Source organism: Poeciliopsis prolifica, unplaced genomic scaffold (assembly GCF_027474105.1).
Source record: "Poeciliopsis prolifica strain line A6 unplaced genomic scaffold, Auburn_PproV2 SCAFFOLD127, whole genome shotgun sequence".
Lineage (NCBI taxonomy): Eukaryota > Metazoa > Chordata > Actinopteri > Cyprinodontiformes > Poeciliidae > Poeciliopsis > Poeciliopsis prolifica.
This window is the reverse complement of record NW_026562502.1, coordinates 604,847-610,974: the sequence shown is the minus strand read 5'-3', so window position 1 is coordinate 610,974 and position 6,128 is coordinate 604,847.

The window sequence follows — 6,128 nt, the reverse complement described above, 5'->3', positions numbered from 1 at the left end:
GAGCAAAATGTCCTCATGAGGATCGAGCAACTCAGAACCCGGTCAGGACACCAGAACCTCATGATGACTCCAGAACCTCATGATGACTCCAGAACCTCATGATGACTCCAGAACCTCATGATGACTCCAGAACCTCATGATGACTCCAGAACCGGGCCGCTGTGACGCAGAACGTCTGGAAATAATTTCTCGTCTGAGTCAAACTTTTGAACTTTATGAACTTTTGGAGATTTTTCACCAACATGAAAACTTTTAGTTTAACCTGCAGAGAAAATCCAGATATTTTACAAACAGATGTTGGTGATTTGGAAACAAACCAGAACGGATCCCTGCGGATCAGAACCGGATGGTTCTGAGTTTCTTCGTGGTCCTGCAGAATCTTAATAGTCAGTTTGTAAAACTGATTGTGATTTTGATGAATCTGGGAACCAAAAACCTGCAGGATTGTTTCTTCTTAAAGCAGAATTTGGTAACGAGGATCCGTTAGGATCTGCTGGGATCCGTTAGGCTCCGCCCCTCCTCTTCCTCAGCCAGCCGGTAACCATGGCAACGGGAGGACAGGCAGTTAGCCTCGTTAGCAAGGTGACTCGTTAGCATGGTGACTCGTTAGCATGGTACCTCGTTAGCAAGGTGACTCGTTAGCAAGGGACTCGTTAGCATGGTGACTCGTTAGCATGGTGACTGGTTAGCAAGGTGACTCGTTTAGCATGGTGACTCGTTAGCATGGTGACTGGTTAGCAAGGTGACTCGTTAGCATGGTGACTCGTTAGCATGGTGACTCGTTAGCAGGTTCTGCTCGTTCGTCTCAGTGAGATTTATTCTTTTCTCATTCAAGGAGAAAATAAACATTTTTAGCTTCTGAAAAACGGATTATTAAATAAAATGTTTCTTTGCTTCATAAAATATTTTGTTGCTTAATTAATAATTTCAATGTTGAACATTTTTCTGTCGTCCATAAAATAGGAAAGAGAAAAATCCAACTAAATTTCACCAGAAACAAATTAATTTCTACATGAATTTGATGATATTTGTGTTTATTTGAAGGATGTTTGGCTGTAAATTTACAACAGGTTAATAAAATAAATTAAAGTTTGTTTTAAAATAAAATCAGTTTGAAGTTGGATGAGTTTCATGTTAAAATTAATTTTATTTTAACGTTTATTTTCATCTCCATCTGAAAATGATTTGATGGTTTTTTGTTTTTCTCTCTGGGTCACAAAGTTCAACTTCAATTTATTAAAACCAGTTTTCCTCTGGTGCTTTAAGAATAATTAATACAATAAACTAAAACATGTTGCTCTGAATAAACTGATGAAAATCTGTTGAATTTGTTGTTTCTCAGGATGAACTGGAATAAAACTGGGAGATTTAAACCGACTGCAGCTCATATTAATATTCATATCAATATTAATATTAATATTAATATTAATATTCCTGAGTTCTGACCTGATGATGAGGAGGGAGATGAAGATCCTCCAGAAACGTTCCCCCCCAAAATAAAACATCAGAAGGAACCTGGAGGCTCAGCTGACAAATATTGATAACATCATAAATCTGATTTGATCAGGCCAGAAATTGATTGTAAATAATTAGATTTAAAGGTGAATCAGTAACTTATTGATTCTGTGACATAATGCTGGTCAGAACTGGACCAGAACTCACATCATCTGTCTATGTGGTGCTGGTTGGTTAGGTCTCCAATATTTCTCTGCATTTTATCAATCAGGACAAACAGCCACCATCAGTTTCTGGTCGAGATCGGTTCCAGGAACGGGTCGGAACAGAACCGACTGGACCAGAAACCCGACATCAGAGGAGCGGATCCGGTCCTACAGCACCGAGCGACGACTCGCTGACGGATCCCAGCAGCTCCATTAAAAACAAGCATCAGAACCGAGACACAACCGATGTGGGTCAGAACCAGAGGAACCAGAACCAGAGGAACCAGAACCAGAATCTGGTTCTGGACCCTCTGGTTCTGGTCCTGCTGGTTCTGGACCCTCTGGTTCTGTTCTCTGGTTCTGGTCCTGCTGGTTCTGGACCCTGGTTCTGGTGCTGGTTCTGGACCCTCTGGTTCTGATGCTGGTTCTGGTTCCTCTGGTTCTGGTCTTGCTGGTTCTGGTTCCTCTGGTTCTGGTTCCTCTGGTTCTGGTGCTGGTTCTGGACCCTCTGGTTCTGGGGTTCTGTGGAGCAGCAGGTGCAGTAAGTATAGAACCAAGAAAACAGAAACTTCTGAGAAAGAACCGGGTTCGGTCCATCAGTCGGTTCTGTTGACCCGTTTGACTTTAGAAAAACCAAGAAACCAAAGAACAACAAACGTGTTGCCATGGCAACTTCAGGTGTGGATTCACCTGGAAACGTCCAGAACCTGGATCTGATGCAGGTCCAACATTCAGAGCAGGAGACAAAGAACCGGGTCGGTTCTGGTTCTGTTCTCAGCAGAATAACTCCAGAGTTTCTTTCTCTTCTGTTTGTTTTCATTTTCTGATTTGGAAATAAAAACTTATTAATATTTATGAGCCTCATTTGCATAAAGCTGGAGGGCATAAATAGATCCGGGCCGGTTCTGAAGAACTGGGCCGGGCCATTCTGACGCCGTTCAGCCGTTTGATGCTTTTATTCTGGCGGTCCGTCTGTTGGGTTCGGAGTGTGTTTTCACCCTCAGCTGTTCTGATCTGGGCTTCAGGAACCGGATCTCAGCTCGTCAGGTTGGTTCTGCTCGGTCCGGATTACAAACCCGACCAGAATCAGTAAACAGTTTTTATTTGTTCAGCGTCTTGGTAAAAATAATTTCTTCTTGTTTCTTTCACTCCAAGATGCTTGGAGTGCAGAACCGTCAGAGAGGAGAACGTCCTGTAGGGGGCGCCGTGAGGGGACAGAGAGCGTCCTGTAGGGGGCGCCGTGAGGGGACAGAGAGCGTCCTGTAGGGGGCGCCGTGAGGGGACAGAGAGCGTCCTGTAGGGGCGCCATTAGGGGACAGAGAGCGTCCTGTAGGGGGCGCCATGAGGGGACAGAGAGCGACCTGTAGGGGGCGTCCTGAGGGACAGAGAGCGTCCTGTAGGGGGACAGAGAGCGTCCCGTAGGGGGCGCCATGAGGGGATAGAGAGCGTCCTGTAGGGGGCGCCATGAGGGGACAGAGAGCGTCCCGTAGGGGGCGCCATGAGGGGATAGAGAGCGTCCTGTAGGGGCGCCATTAGGGGACAGAGAGCGCCCTACAGGACGCTCTCTGTCCCCCTACAGGACGCTCTCTGTCCCCTACAGGACGCTCTCTGTCCCCCTACAGGACGCTCTCTGTCTCCTCACGGCAGGATGGAGGCGTTAACGAAGCGGCAGCATCAGGCTGATGCTGCTTTCATTTTCCATCTCGACTCTTGATGCTCTTGATCTGATCCAACCAGAACATTTCCGTCAGGTTGAAGCCTGGACTTTGACTAGGCCACTGCAGGACCTGATTCCATCTTCAGTCATCTTGTTGTAGAACTGCTGTTAGGTCCTGGTTTGATCCAGTTTGGACCCGTTTCAGCAGTGGGTCGTTCTGGTCCCAGTAGACAGTGGAAACATTCCTGCAGCATTTTCCTCTCTGGGCCCAAACAGAAGCATCTGGTTCCGATTTGCTGTGGTTTTCCCAGTAGCCCCGCCCCCTTCTCACTGGTCATAAACCAGTTTAACTGGAGCAGGCTGTGCTGCCCACTAACCACAGCGTGTCGGTCCGACTCCTCCTCTCTGCTGCTCTGCTTTCATTAACGATAAGCTGATAGCAGAGCCGCTAATTTCACAGCCAGCTGGTTCTGAGTTATGAACCCGCCGGGTCAGAACCGTCCTGCAGCCCCAGACGGGTCAGAACCGTCCTGCAGCCCCAGACGGACCAGAACCGTCCTGCAGACCCAGACGGGTCAGAACCGTCCTGCAGCCCCAGACGGACCAGAACCGTCCTGCAGCCCCAGACGGGTCAGAACCGTCCTGCAGCCCCAGACGGGTCAGAACCGTCCTGCAGCCCCAGACGGGTCAGAACCGTCCTGCAGCCCCAGACGGACAGAACCGTCCTGCAGACCCAGACGGACTAGAACCGTCCTGCAGACCCAGACGGATCAGAACCGTCCTGCAGACCCAGACGGACCAGAACCGTCCTGCTGCCCCAGACGGGTCAGAACCGTCCTGCTGACCCAGACGGGTCAGAACCGTCCTGCTGCCCCAGACGGGTCAGAACCGTCCTGCTGACCCAGACGGGTCAGAACCGTCCTGCAGCCCCAGACGGGTCAGAACCGTCCTGCTGACCCAGACGGGTCAGAACCGTCCTGCAGCCCCAGACGGGTCAGAACCGTCCTGCAGACCCAGACGGACCAGAACCGTCCTGCAGCCCCAGACGGGTCAGAACCGTCCTGCTGCCCCAGACGGGTCAGAACCGTCCTGCAGCCCCAGACGGGTCAGAACCGTCCTGCAGCCCCAGACGGGTCAGAACCGTCCTGCAGCTTCCACAGAACTTTTACTAGAAACAGAGTTTATCTTCCTGCTCAGAAAGAAAATCTTATTTTTGGTTCTGGAAATGAATCAGATCTGAATCAAGATTCATTTGTTCTCCACAAAATCAAATCCTTCAAATAAAATAAAACTACAAACAGAAACATCCAGGAGTTCAGTTCTGGTTCTGACCCGGAAAAACCTGGTTCTGTAATCCGTTAAGTTTATGAAATAACTTCATAAAACATCCTGAGCTTCACAAAGAACGGATCAGAAAGAGCTTCAGGTTAAAACCTTCTGACTAAATCTGAGTGAATTACATATTAAATAGTTTAATGTGTTTAACTCCATAATAAACTACATATTAATATCATATTAATATGTAGTTTATTGGACCCAGGTTTGGAACAGATTTCTTTAGAATCAGCTTTTCTTCATTCTCCTGTTTTTATGCAATAATTGTATTAAGATCAATTTTATGTATAATTTTTAAATGAAATATTCAGTTTTGTTACTTTGTTGCTCTTTATGTGCTTTTGATTTATTTAAGATTTCCTCTGAAAATGTATATTTTAATTTTATTATTTTAACTTTCATTTGGCTTTAAAGGGATCAAATATTTAGAACAGGGGAGTCGACATCCAGTCCTGCAACCTTTAGATGAGCCTCTGCTGAACCACCTGAATACAATAACAGGTGATTAAGGTTCTGGAGAACCAGGAGGAGGTAATGAAGCCATTGAGTTTTAGAATCTGAAACAGAAACAGAATGTTGATAATATTCCACTGAACTGACAAAAGGCGTTCATCAATACTAACTTGTAAGCAGAGGTCAGAGGTCGCCTGGTTTTCTTCCCTCCAGCAGAATCAGACCAAATGATCCTTCAGGCTCTTTGTTACAGAAACGTCTAAAGCAGCAGAACCAAGTGGATCCGGGCCGGTTCTGGTCTAAGGACAAACACGGATCCTGGATCCACCGGATCCTGGAGCCCGGCTGGGATTCCTCCAGGTTTTCCTCCAATCAGACAGGATTCAGCAAATCATCAGGAATCCAATGGCTGATCAATTAAACTCAAGTTTTCTGATTTCTACAACAGATCACTAATGTTCTCTGGTTCTGCTCCTTCATTTCCCGTCCAGAACCGGATCGTTTCCTGGTCCGGATTTGGATTCTGAATGGACTGAATCAGTCAGAACAAAGAGACTTTGTTAATTTCCTGCTAATGTCCAAAAACTAATTTTCATAATCGCAAAAAAGAAATGAGATTAAAATTTATAGAGATTAAAACTTATAAAGATTAAAACTTAATGAGATTAAAACTTATAGAGATTAAAACTTAATGAGATTAAAATGCTCAATAAGTTTGTTCACGGTTAAATCATGCTGCACCATCAACCTGATGCCACTTCCTGTCATCTTCTTCATCGTCTCCATCAGTGGTCGCATCGGCTGTTGATAATGACTAATGTGATGCAAAAACTTTTCATTTTGGTAAAAAATCCCCTCATCCTGGGGAGAAACGTTTCGTCTGTCGTTTCTCTCATTCTGTCGTTTTTCACTCCCAGTTTATAAAATCCTCCCAGCCTGAAAGCTGCTGGTTCCACTGGGATTAACAACGAAACGCTTCCAGTCAGAGCAACTGGATATGAACCAGACCGGATCCGGACCCA